This window comes from Amphibalanus amphitrite, unplaced genomic scaffold, assembly GCF_019059575.1.
Source record: "Amphibalanus amphitrite isolate SeventyFive unplaced genomic scaffold, NRLGWU_Aamphi_draft 000224F_arrow, whole genome shotgun sequence".
In the NCBI taxonomy this organism is placed as follows: domain Eukaryota; kingdom Metazoa; phylum Arthropoda; class Thecostraca; order Balanomorpha; family Balanidae; genus Amphibalanus; species Amphibalanus amphitrite.
The window spans coordinates 764,231-778,497 of record NW_024881719.1 but is presented as its reverse complement, the minus strand read 5'-3'; the positions used below and the strand labels follow the sequence as shown (position 1 = coordinate 778,497).

Sequence of the window (14,267 nt, the reverse complement as noted above, 5' to 3'; positions counted from 1 at the left end):
GGGAAGGGAGCTCACACAGTATCAGTGTATATCACGTGCTGAGTCGGTGCCGTCTACCGCGCGTGGGTCTGCAGGGTGTCAACCTGTCTCGTGAGGTGCGACTTAGCGCAATCTATGCGTGATCTGGAATAGAGCCGGCGCCTGACGGTGCATATTCACCCGCGGCCGCTAACGTGAGATGGGAACAGACATAATGGGGAGCGTGGGAGAGAAACTAATCGCGTTAAAGCTCACTGCTTATAAATATTTATATACTAGCGTTTTTTTTTTTGCTTTGGACAGAATATTAAGGTCCTAAATGAATGTTTTAGATAGACTTATACCTATGCTAATCCGGAAGTACTTAAAAAAATGAACAGAAATGCTGATGATGATTTTTACATACAGTTGCATTTCAAACTTTTTCAGGCAGCAACGAGGAAGCTCCCTAATTACTTTCTAGCAGCATCCGGCCAGTTGCCACAGTGTAGTTAGACATACCTAAACCAGGAGCACGGATTAGTGACCGGGTCACAGCAATAATTCACTGCACTAATCAGGCTCAGCGATGCCTAGCGCCGCACTATGCACTCGACAGCAATCAAGTCACTTAGCTACGTGTGACTGTACGATGAAATCGTTCCAGGTCATGGCTCTAATTTCGCTCATACGGAAGCGAACTGGGCATTGTAGCATTGCATTTACGACTGCTATATTTCATTTTCAGTGTATCGTTTCCTGACAACAAGTTGTAATCTTTCCGACTTAACACCAAGGTATGTTCCTTTTTATTTGCTAATTTCTAATGCCGTTCTGAATTTCCCCATGCTGCCACTCAAACGCACTGCGGTCCATTACAGTGCACCATTCAGTCGACAAATGAGACGCTTCTGGTCGGAATGGGTCCGGTGCGCGAGCTGCTCACCTATCAAGGAGAGAGCGCAGAGAGCGGGCTCGCTGTCTGTTACCGGTGCAGCTAGGATGATGCCCTGTAATCACCCGGTGCAGACGGCGACCGGGTCACCGGCACGGCGCCCCGGGCCAACAGTCGGTGCGGCGCCAATACCCTGCACGACTGCAGAACACCAGACCGGGCGACGGCGTCATAGCGTTCAACACGGCGGGATCAGAGTCACCGTGAAGTACCGCCCTGCCCCTGGATCACAGCCCCACAGGACTGAACCACTGAACAACAGAACGCATGCCTTATGGCGGCTGAGTCGCAGCACGTGATTCAGTCTGATTCACTGTCTGCTGTCAAGTGTCAATTAGCGAGCCTCCAAACTTTCTAAAACTTTTTTTTTCAGCTCGGTAACAAACCGAGTTCTGACGTTATCGTGGTGAGCTGGCGTGAACGTATGGACAAATTTACTCTTTTACCGCGCCAGTCAGTCTCTGAAGTGGAATGGAATGGAGCGTTGCATGCGGCTCAGGAAGTGCGGTAGCATAATTGATAGTTACCTGTCGGTACCGAAGAAAACGAAACCCGAAAGCGGAATGAACTTATCGTTCTCTTTGCTAGTCGACTATTATTCACCTCATTTTTTTATAGCACACCGTCACCCATGCCTCTGAAGATTCCAACCGCGATCAAGTCTGTACGATAAAACACAAACCACATGACGGTGCACACTCCCTTCCCATACGCAGCTCGAGGCACTTCCTCACCGAGTTCAAAGCCTCTTCCCACGCTTCCCCCTCTCTTCTCCCTCCACAGTCCACAAGTTACGCACAATGGTCAGCAAAGGGGTGCCAGTTAAATCCACCATAGTGGAACCTTTGGCCGAACCCCTCTCCGGCCGCGGGCACCCCGCCGGTGCCAGGATGAGCGGCTGAGCGTGCTGTTTGTGTGCCGGTCCTCGCCCCGGGCCCTCCAGCTGGAACCAGCGCACATTCCCTCTCCTCTGAGGATCGGCCAGGAGCGGCGCCAGGTCAGTCCGGCGCTGCGGACCCGTTCGCCGCCCTCCCGGCCGACCTGTGAGCCGCCCCTGCCGTTCTCTGAGCCGAGATTCGGCGATCTGAGACGGCCGGGCCGATACCCTTTCCCTGTTTTGATGGTTTGCTGAGGCCCCGGCCCGGAATGCCCCGGATGAGGAGGCCGAGTGCTTTCGGCTCTGGAGCGCCCGCCAGACGAAACACCATCCATGGAGAAATTGAAGATGGGCTGTGCTGATGTTTTCATGACAATGCGGTGTTTCGACTCAGGCTTGACCGATTGGAATCTTCATAAGCATGGGCGATTGTGTGCATCTGAAAAAAATGGCGTGAACACTAAACATGGAACGAAGCCTTCTCAATTCTATATCTGCAGGCTTGCAAAGGTTTAGATATCGCCTTCTGTTCAAAGTGTACTGAGGCGCTAAACTATTTCAATAGTCAATACACTCATCCTAGTAAACATCAGCTCGCTTCTTTTTTGCGATAACGGCCCAACTATCCCCGCAGTACCTAGCGTTAGCCTGGGCACTGGAATAGTCAGTTATCCGTCGTACTCGTAAGTGACGTTTCTACTCGCACACTTTTCTTATCTCGCCCTGTGTCATAGGAGGTCTTTATGCCAGTTGCGGCCAATGCAAATATGCTCCGCATTAGTTCAGGCCACTTGCTGTCAGCTCAGATATGTCCACTTGTATGCCCATGTTGCTAGTTGTGTTGAATTGACAAAGTGCTCCACCACATCTATTGCAGCGGTATGTGTAAGGTTAGCGCTTAATTCCCTGATATCTCAACATATTTTTTCATGGTGCAGGTTGCTGTTCCTAAATTTAAGTAAAAAGGCTATATTATATCACAGAGAAATTTAGCTAGTGTGTCGCTATCAGTTGCGATTGCTGGCCTGGCCGCTGATAAGAGTTGCTTATTTTCCATGTCGTCATTTATTAACGGTGTAACTTCGCGATAGGATATCATGGTTTATTATTCTATTCTCTATCAGTCTACTTGTCAAAAATGTTACATATAGAAAGCAGCATTTACGTTAACCCTATTAGTGGCAGGGGGGTTGTTTTTATCCACCCCTCAGGTTTTTCGGGAATATCTCCGAAACCGCTGAAGCTACGATGCTGAAATTTTCTGACTTTTCCTAAAACTAAATTGGGCACATTCCCTGAAAATTTCAAGTTCATAACTTTACCAGGGGCGGCTCCAGAGCACTGGGAATTGGGGGGTCCTATTCGTGAAGCGAGTCATTTGGGCGAAGATCACGATGCTGCACCAGTTTTGCGAACAGTGAATGAAAGGTATCATGTGATAACATATACAAAGTTATTGTGCATCCTCTTTTGACACGTTTTTGCTATAATAGGCGGATCCAGGCGTCCAAAAAGGGGGGTTATTTTTTACCTTCCAACATAGGTGCCCTGACACCGCCTATGCATGACCAATACAGTTTTAGTCGTTCTCTCATAAGAAAATTGTAACATAACAAGACCATTGCCACCCTTTTTAGAAACAGTACCAACAAAAAACTTATTTACTATACTTTTTGTGTACCCCCAATCTCAATGATCTGTATCCGCCTATGATTTTTGAAAATGCATATTTTTAGGATCCATGTGAATTCCTGGTTCATTCTCTATCGATCGGCAAAAGTTGCGTTAAGATTGGTTCAGAAACCTGGCCGTGATAAACAGTCTAAAATGTATCTGCAATTTGCCCGTTCTTACCCCCCTCTACCCCCCTATTGACATTTTTTAATTTTTTTTTTAGAAATGTAGATCTCGTTGAGCGAAATCGAATGCCGTTTGAATTTTGAAAATCGGCCCGTTAGATCTTGAGATATCAAGGGGGGTCGTAAACAGCCCCCCCTGCCACTAATAGGGGTAGCCAGGAGCCTGCCACTAATAGGGTTAAAAGTTAAAACAGCAACGATCCCGTCTAACTGAAACACAGCTCGGACATTCAAATGTCGACAGCCCTCATCGGTCCATTCAACATTTTGTAATGTAATTTGTACTGTATTTACTTCGATTAAAATGCATTAAATTTTCTTATCTAGATATACATAATGGCTAAAAGGACAGCACCCACCTAACTTCTAATCCCCAACCGCAAGTTAGTTTCTTGACAAAATTGCTCCCTGAAAAGGCAATGTTGACTGTGCTGCTAAAAGGGGCGAACTGATTCCCACATTGGCTAGAACTTGATTCATAACAATCTATACGCTCGCCAGCGTACGGCCCTCCAGCTTCCAGGCATTACGTGGTTGATTGCCAACATCACAATAATCGATCTGTATTGATGAATACCTACGTCTAATGGATGCTGAAAAATATTGCCGAAGTGTTAGCACGATCTCTTTTCTCATTTCTAATTGGTCATTTTACTGGAGTGGCTCTGTTATGCCAAAAGCACATCGGGAAACCAACCACTTCTTGTTGGAGGGCCGTACTTCATGACTTCTTGGCGATGGCCTTGGCAAACCTGTCGATATTCGCTAATGCCAGATTTCGTGTAGCTCTCAGGACCAGACGACCGTGGACCGATCAAAGCCTTTCCCTTGGTTCGATCGCTCTTATTGACCGGCTACACGACGGCTAACAGGAGTAGGTAGTGTCTAGGTCAAGCTCCGATCGAAACATGCCCCGGATTTTCCGTTTCCAAACCACTAAATCCTACTCCGCAGCACATATGCCTCACAAAGATACAAATCCCCGTTTGCAGTGTGCACGGCCGGTCACGGTGCACGGGCACCTCCGCTCTGCACGCTGATTGGTCGCCGCGCTGTGACGTCCGGTGACGTCAGCGAGCATCGATCGCGGCGGCCGGTCGGAAGGAGCGCCGTGTCGCCGCCGGCCGCCGGCGCTCGGTCGGCCCCAGTCGAGCCGAGTCGCCGGCGCGGGTGGTGCGTGGTCGGCGTGACGACCGGAGCAGACGGGGCCGCGCTCGGCCTACAGGACTCGTGAGCGCGCCGGAGGACTCCCAGAGGCGGCGCGAGTCTGACAGTGGTGAATCGCGGCCACGGGCTGACCCAGACTGCGCAGCGACGCTCGCCGACGCCCCGTGGAGTCGCCCTGGCATCGCCGCTGACCGGGAGGCTCGTCCGACGCAGTTCTGTCCTGGTATCAGTCCCACGCACAAGGGGGAAAAGCTCAAAAAATTGAGCGCTCAAAATATTGAGCGTGTGACGTCAGAGGCTCCCATAGGCGTAATGCTGAGGGCTCAAAAAATTGAGCCGTTTCAGGAACACGTTTTGCAAAAGCAACTCGCAACACCTAGGGAGAAATGGCAACACCCTAGGAGAATCACTAATGATGCAAAACAGATTAGGCTTTCATATTTTTCACTGCTCAAGCTTCAATGATTGGGGGAACACCAATTTATAGGTCGAAATCTTACGGCATACCAGGATGACTTAAAAACAGGCCAATATTTATGTCGAAATTAAAGTTATTTTTTGTCCATTCACGTTTTTTACTAGGGTTCTGTTGGAAAGAGCATTTTTCATACTACCCAAAATGATTGCGACTCAATTTCACATTACCCATATCAGAGAATATTTTTCATTTGGCGGCGCCGTTTGTTTATTTCGTCGCGACGTCTCCGGTCGCGTGGTTGTCGTCGTCCTTGTGTTGAAGGTAAGTTTTTATCGTTTTAGTTATACTTAGATGTTAAAAGGTACTTTGAAAAGTTTGAATATGCTGTGATTTTAAATTTGGAAACACGTAAACGTCAATCAATTCACGTTTTCCTCGATTTACGTGCAGATAAGTAACTGTCGACGAAAGTGGCGCCATCCGATATGATGTTTTGAAGGAAGGAGACACACCATATTTACGTGAATTTTTTGTTTTTTAGTGGTCTAAGTGCTTCAAAGAGGCTGTCGATGTTTTCTTCACACAATTTTTCATTAGGTATGATGAGGTAAAAGGTAGTTTCAGTCTTAACTTTCATATAATTGACATTAAAACATATGATAGTGCACTGCTATCAGTGATTGAGTACCTTGATATTTGGCATTTCTTATTAATTTGAATGTATTCTCTATCCATTTGTCCTGATAGTAAGTGACAATACTCTGCCAATATGTTTCCACAGTTTTCACATTCATTTTCCAGTCCTTTACATAACATCACAATTTATTATCAACAAAACTCAACTCCTTCATTACTTCACAACACTGACAGCATGACAGACTGACAGTCAACTATTGTGTGTGTGAATGCTGAAACAGGATAGCCACTTTGCTGACTGGCTCATATGAAATAAGATAAAAATGATCCTTTATATCATTTCCATCTGGAGGATCGGAGTCAACGGAAAAGGAAGGCATCTTTCAAGCCTCAAGGTCTAGGCCGCCAGACGCCAGTCGGCAGTCACCACCAAATTTATAATAGATTAACTCATCATTATACTTTGAGACCCTTAGGTTACTGAATCGGCATCACATTTTCAGTTTCAATATAGTAAAGGTTTTTATTTGTATGATGTGAAATATTTTCCCGAATCAGAATTTAATTATCCCTAGGTACCTGGTAGAGGTTTCAGATTTAATGCTCATTGTTGGTGTGCAGTCAGGATTTTTTGACAGGTCCAGATAGGGAATCCTGAGCAATTTTATAGTAAAGTGGTCTCCTTATAATCACCACACATTTTATCAAAAGCATTTGCAGAATTCATTCAATGAAGAATTTTATCAATGTTGCACCCATTTCTTAGACGACCTAGGCTGCATCTTTTTTTAGTTCCTGTTGTATGACATATTTTTCATTTTGTTCCACTGCATAAAGAAAAAAATCGTTTGAGATCACCAAACAGCTTTTCTTTTTCTGGCAGGTCTGCACAACCAAGCGGTCGCTGGCGAGGACGTCGGCACTCGGGGCCGTCCCTGTGGGTAAGGTCATCTGCTCAGCCTTTGTGGAGATCAGCAAGACGTCACCAAGATGAAGACTTCGCTGGAGCAGAAGCTGCTGACCCGTGTCCGATCGGGCAGGTCATGCTCGACGGCACGAGCCACAACTTGAACGACTCGGTGACATCAACAACATGGTGGAGCAGGTGAATGAGTTTGGCAACGTATTGTGCGACTGCAAGAAGGGTTGTCTGCGTGTTCTGGCTGGCGGAGCGGCGACGCTGCGCAGTCTGTGCTGGCGGTGAGCAGCTGGCCGTGGTGACCGCGCGCGCCCACATGCGCCGACAACCTGTGCGGCTTCGACGGCCCCGGGACAGCCCGATGCCGCCCACTATGCGACGCCGACCGCGCACTGTCTGCACGGCCACATGGAGGTGTGCCCGCGCCTTTTGCCCGCACGCCGCTACCTCGCAGCTGGTCTGCAACCACGCCGTCGCCGCCTGTAGCCCGATAACAAAACGGCTGTCTGATAATGCCGCGTGTTCTTTGTGATGTGATAGGGTTGCTACTGCTGGTCTGAGACTCGATGTTTCCATTCGTCCTTTACATGTTAAGGATTTGATCATGATTAGCTTAGTCCGAGCTTAGGTCGTTTATATCATTTGTTATATGGCATATTTTGGATCAAAACAGTACGACACTGCCTCCTGCTTTTGTGATGTATGCTGGCAAGACGCAGGTTCCGGTCGCAGGTCACCCGGTTCCAATGTGGTCGGGGTGGCATGCGATAATGTGATGTTGTTTCGCTCGTCTCTGTGTTCCACACTTGATGATGTTTGTGAATCTAACCCACATTGTATAGTATTTGTTTGTTTGCGGCCGATGGCCTTGTAAGTTGTAACCGTGGCAATACAGTTTTTCCTGCTATAATTCTCCAATATTCAAGCGTGGGTGGATATCTTTCTGTATTCACGTATTCTCTTCTCCCAGTACAGTCAGAGAATATCAATACAGTATTCATACGGATTATTCAAGCCCTGTATAATTATTTGAGGTGTGCCGAATCCGAAAGGCGACCGATAAAACTACTAGCGGAAAATGTGACATGATGCCATGGGTTTGTGAAAAGTTTGGGTACCACGTAGCATTCAACTTCCTGCATTTCTGTTTCAACTCAGTTTAACGTATTTCAACGAACATAACATCAAAAATGGCAGCCAGTACCGGCTTCACCTGTCACGGAGAACGCTCAAAAAATTGAGTGTAGATGCTGGCAGGCACTCAATTTTTTGAGCGCCAGCTGACTGTCGTCTGTCGTGGCGCTCAATTTATTGAGTATCGCGGTCCCGAACGACAAGTGGCGCTCAAAAAGTTGAGCGTCTTTAGGGCATTTTCTTTCCAAAAACACCGATATAAATTATCACGGCGAGTGTTCGAGAAGAAACCTTGTTGCTCCCTCTTGCCATTGATACCTTATTTGGATACAATAGTTGCCGTAGTGTGACGCTAAAGGCATTGTAAAATACCATCGTTTCGCCTATTCCTTCATAATGGGGCCCGCTCAATTTTTTGAGCGCTCAATTTTTTGAGCTTTTCCCCCTTGTGCGTGGGACTGGTATGTGTCGCTACAAGCGGGACCACACGGGCGGGCCTGACGACTGACCGACTGACTCGCATAGCAGGCGGTCGCCGGCGTCCCTTGGGTCGGTCGGTCGCCGGTTATTTAAGTATTCTGGGGTCGCCTGTGGTTGATTGGTGAGACGAGGGTCGGCTGGCTGACAGGTCAATGTCAGCGTCTCGGTTGACCGGTCGAAACGGGGGCGGTCGTGCCGGTCGGCGGACCGGTGCGGGTGGCTGGGCCGGTTGATTGACGGATCGGTGGGTCGACTGATCGGTCAGTGGGTTGGTTGGTCGGTTGACCGGTCAGACGGTGGGTCGGTCGGTTGACCGGTCAGACGGTGGGGCGTCGGACCGGTCGGCGGGGGAGGGGGGCGGCTCGTCGGGGTCGTCTGGCTGGTCAATATTTTGGTGGATCGGTTAGTGGGTCGGCTGAGTGACCTACCGTTTGGACCGGCTGGGAGCTCGGACCTCGGTTCGGCTCGACCGCTCGTTTTAACCGGCCGACTGAATGGCTGGTGTATCGTCCTGAGCCGCCCTCCCCGGTCCAGCCCGGCCGCCCCGGTCCGTTCGGTCCAGTCCGGCCGCCGCGGTACCGCTGCCGTTGCGACACGCCGCTCTGCTGGTCTGGCGGCGTGCGTTGCAGTTAGGCCGTGTCGGTCAATGTCCCCCCTCCCCCGCCGCTCTTCTGGGGCGGGGGATGTCGTTTCCGTCTAACCGGATGCCTGCCAGAATCGGTTGCAGGATCACGTTTCAGTTTCGGTTGGACATCTGTCCCATCAGTCGGTGGAAGTCCGAGTTTGGCGCTGGGATGGCATTAGTTATTTTGGAGAGGCTGGATATATTTTTTTATTTTGAATGGCATATTTCTAATATAGGTACTTGCTGATTCAGTCAGCAGAACAAATTCGCAGTATGGTCAGAATATACACATACAAAACAGCATACAAATAAGGTCGCTATAATGCTTACTGATGAATGAATGCTAATGCTGAAATGCTTGCCTTCACAACCATATGCGTCAGATGTTGGTGGGTGCTTTATGTCGCTTCTGAACCATATCCGAGACCGATTGAAGTTAACTGTTTAGGAAAACACGAAATAATGAAAAATACAAAAAAAAAATACGGTGGTCGGGCGCTTGGATATGTGCGCTGCTTATATTTTTGATCCGTTCCTGTCGGAGTATTATAATTGCGTACCATTTATTTTAAAGGTAGTGTGCCAGCTTTCCTGGACCGTATGGGAGTTAATTGCCCAGAAAAGGAGAACCGGATATACTTTGTGGTGCGGCGGTGGTGCGTCGGGCCGCGCGCTCTGACTTCGGCCAAGAAAAATGCGTCAGCTGATCATTGTCATTTCTGCCACTTGCGTGTGGTGAAATGGGGTCATAACTTAAGAGACGGCTTTTTCATATCAATTATTTTACATAAAATCATATTTCAAACCATAAATATTGTTCGACAGCCAAATAAAAGAAACAATACCAATACAGTACAGTATACAGGCTCGACATTGTGTTGTCTACGATTAGACAGCTGATAACTCATTCCCGTACGTCGTAACTCTATAATGACCTTTGCTTATTGTCACATGTGCGCCGCATTCGCGATTGTTGCCGACGCCTGTTTGCAGGTCAGCCCACTACAGTTGTTATACATATCGAAAAACCGATAAACTTTTAGGCGAAAAAGGCACTATTCCAGGCCCATTTTTGATTTTTTTTTTGCGATATTAGGTAAAAACAGAAGCTTCTTATCCTTATAGGAAAAATAAAATGGGAAATCTTTCAAAGGTGGCACACTACCTTTAAGCGTTGCCAGTGGGAAACAGATGATGCTTTCCGTTGCCCAATCGTTTTAAAATAATTTGTTTATATTCAAAATAGCTGGTGCTTTGCATTATGGGTGGGTTGCATAACAACGGTTCATGTTCCGTGCTGTTGATATTTGCTGGAAGTATGTCTCTAAGACGCATAGTTGCCTTTGGTATGCGTAGGTATTCCAGACACGGTCTTATAGGACCGTTGTCAATGACGTGCATTGTGTAGCGACATGTCAGCATGAGGGTCATTTTTTTGGTCACTCTTATTTAAAGGGACCCTCCCACCTTAACATTAGAATTGAGTTGAGATAGCCAAAATGGGGTCCCTGGCTCACAATTACCGGTTTTGACACTCACAACATCGAGAAATGCCTTAAATCGGAAATATTGAATTTCAAAATTGCAGCATTTTGATTCAGAGGGGCTAATGCTTAGGAATACCCCTCTGAATGTGTGACGTCAGCGCAGATATCTAACGATTTTTAAATGTTTGACTAAAACGTTTTGTAGCACGCGGTGGTATATGCTATTTGCGCGCAACATCTGCCGCAAACGCCGCACTTCTAAAATAAAGTCGCTAGAAACAGCGGAGATCCAAAAAAGTAAACAAAAGTAAAAGTCTAATATCTTGAAAACCGGTGAATATTTTTCGGTGAAATTTGGTAGATATTCGTTTTCGCTCTTTCTGAACCGAGCGACATCACTTTCATGCCAATTCATAAACTTTTTTGAAGGTGGGAGGGTCCCTTTAACTATGCAAGTCCCATATACATTTAGCGGATTCAGTTCAACTCATAGAGCTCTTTGTTAGTTCATGTACTGTAATAATTGATAAGATCAGTGTTTAAAGAGACTCCGTAATGAAACTGACGTTGCTTTCGGAGTTGAGGAGTCAAGGAAGGAGCCAGCATTACCTACCGTTCAGGGAGCTGAAGTTCATTTCGTGAAATTTCAATGAACTGTCCTTCCGAGGTCGTAATTAAAGTAGGTACAAGGAGGTTGTTTCCGATTGGCAACTTGTTAAAGGGATGTGGATCAAGTGCAATACTAAAGAGACATTCTTATATGCGTCTCACAAAATTAGAGAAGCAAAGTAACAATGACAAAAATATATCCCAGCAGCCCGATTGGCAGTTCCATTTGCTGACTTCGCTGATGCTAGCTGCTCAGTTTCCGTAGCCCGGGACTTAGTGTTGCTATCCAGCGTTCCCCGAACACGTGGGGTATACGCATTACGCACGTCACCACGGAGCTGGGTGGTTCGCACGGTGCGGCTGCAGGCACGCAATCCGCAGCCGAGCGGCGTCATTGGACTGCCGGCGCCCCGGAAATTGATCGGCACGTCGGCTCGGTCATTGCCTGCAGCTCAACACCTGCAGGAGCTGCTGTGTATCGCACATACATACACGTGTGAAGCAGTGGCTCAAACCCGGGCTTATATACCACTTTTACCCACAGGCGCACCCGATCGTAATGCCCACGTTTGACGTTGTTTCCTATTACACTCCTATTTCAACGTAATGTACTGGGTAAATGCTTATAAAATGGATTTCAGCGTAGCACAAATGTCGTTAAGCTTCAAAGGCGTCGGCCAGGAAATTCGGGCTAATTTATGCGACTTCCAATTTGAAATTGCTGAGCATGTTGCTCCAGGAAGAAGGCCGTATATGCATGCTCTGTCACGCAAAAGTAAAGCGTCTTACGTCGAACCATTCCAGCTAAACGACAGTAGTATGAAAGGTGCGATAGAATGTAGCAGGCGTGTCTTCCTGCAACGAACGCGCTATTTCCTCCATCTTAATATGTTAAGCATTATTTCGCATCCTGTCAGCTTGCAAGGCAAAGCTCAGCCGCTGGGAAACGATTCCTCTTTTCTCTGTCGCGTCCTTGACCGTCGACGACGACCCAGCTCTCGTCTCGGCTCCGCTCGGCGTCGATATCGGACCGCGCCCACCCCGACCTCTGGTCCGTGCCTTATCGCAACTGGGCGGCCACCACCACTCGTTCACTGAGGACCGCTGCGGCTCGCCGACCGGGGGCGCGTCGCACTGACAGGTGCGCCGTGAGGTGCGCTGACCGCCTACTGGCCTTTGACCCGGCCGGAATCAGCGGCAGTCTTCTGCGCCGTTATACACTATCCGTCTGTCAGCCACAGTCAGGGGCGAAGTTTGGGTTATCCTGTACTTCTAGCGATCGCGGTTAGGCGCGACTACGGACTATGCGCCTGCCGATCGCGGTCAGATATTTTTATGGGTTGGTCTAACACGTATGGGTGAATACCTGCTATCCATTCCACACCTGTCGGCCGCAGTCAGAGGCGCCTGAGGGTTCTGAACACCGTATGGCCTTCACGTTTCACGACCGTGATTGGGGGTGTATTCTAGGTTATCCATTATAGCCTGGTAACCGGGATCAGTAAGATTGGTGAGATACAGATCGCGCCCTCGGCCTAATCTCCCTTAGGTCCGTTATGCTTCGGCGTCCTCAGCATTTAGTACCTTCTGCTATTAGATCGATGGCGTCCAATTATATTCACATCAATTAGCCTAGGCATGTCAACTATCGGCGGTCGAAAATAGATACAAGCGCTTTATTTTTTAAACAGTGTTTACAGGCCTTAAAATCCCAGACGGAGCTGTCAGATCTAATTCAGGACAGTCTAGTTTTTTTTGTGGGGCTCACTAATATACCGTTAGCTACTACCTGGCTCTATCGGCTGACCGCAGCCGTGGGGTGCCCCGTAGCTGCAAAAGTAATTACACTGCAATGTGATCACCAGTCGGCTGTTTCAGTACCAGAAGCATGACCATTATCCAGTGTAGTGGTCGATCACCCGACCTGACCTTCAACGATTGACGTGCTAAGAAACAAGTGCTAAGGCACTTGTTTTGTCGTAGCTTTTATGTGTACATGTGAGCGTGCAGGTATGACTGTGATGCTATCTGTGATTTTTTGACAAGTTTCCTACCCATGTTTTAACTTTGTAACAACTGACACAGAATAGCCACGTCTGCACTGTGGAGTGTCTGCGGAAGTCGTAAATAAATAAATAAATAAATAAATAAATAAATTGAGTAAAAACGCTGGAATCCGACACATGTATAGTCGTTGTAGGCTCAATAAGTGGATGTGTAATCAATACTGTCTGTGGACTCACGTAACACGCCCACATTCTGAATCTAATGCGCCATTTTTTTTTTTGCACCACTCATCTGCCGTGCTTGCGAAAACGGGCCTGATTCTCTGGCAGTTTACGTACCGGTCTGAACAGTGCTTTGCTGCTCCGTATTGGCGATGCAGTCTGTGTTCCCTGTAATTTTACGCGTTAGAAATGCCCGGTGATATTTTGTTGTTGATTCCGATAAGTATCTGCACCCACAATTTCAAGAACATATACATATTTACAGGCTAACCGACTGATTTCCTAACTTATTCATTTTGCGTCATGTGACGGCCCAGGATTTGGTTAGGACGCTGATTGATTATTTTTTTGCCGGGATTTTGCAAGTCAAAGGACAATGGCGAAAGATATATGGCAGCTCTACTAATTTGTGGCCTAAAAGCGATTTAAATAGACAACCGCAGACATACTCATAGCTCACTGGGCCATTTCACTGCTTTTGCGTGTGCAGTAGCAGTAGGTACCTACTGAAGCTATAAATATTGAATCGGCTGCCTGCCGAATTAGGTGGTTCAAGGTAATCGCCTGCAAGAAACCAATAAGCAAGCAAGTGAAAGTCCTTTCTTAATCTTTGAACATTGCATGGGTGGGATTGGAAATAGTATGCAGTGCTCTAGGGAGGAACATTTTGATATATGTAGTTAGGATTTTAAATGACCTTTTCCTCGATAATTAATTGGAAATTCAATAAAAAGTAAATATTATATTGTTTGGCAAATTTTCGAACAACAGTTCATTCTCAAGCCACATGAAACAATACCATGGAACTTCTCAAGCCATTCTCAAGCCAGTTGAGAACAGTTCATTCTCAAGCCACATGAAACAATTGTTTCATGTGGCTTGAGAATGAACTGTTGTTCGAAAATTTGCCAAACA

General features: G+C 47.3%; 1 protein-coding gene across 3 annotated transcripts in view; it reads left to right on the top strand.

Moving 5' to 3' along the window:
• The first annotated feature begins 4,764 nt into the window (after nt 1–4,764).
• Nucleotides 4,765–14,267, top strand: part of LOC122385584 (myocyte-specific enhancer factor 2B-like) — a 52,954-nt gene continuing 43,451 nt past the window's right edge. Inside the window, exon 1 of one of the 3 annotated variants that reach the window (XM_043373953.1) lies at nt 4,765–5,039. The gene's annotated coding sequence lies outside the window, so the exon portion shown is untranslated. Of the gene's footprint in view, nt 5,046–14,267 lie in introns of all 3 variants that reach the window. The other 2 variants (XM_043373952.1, XM_043373954.1) reach the window with 2 other exon arrangements.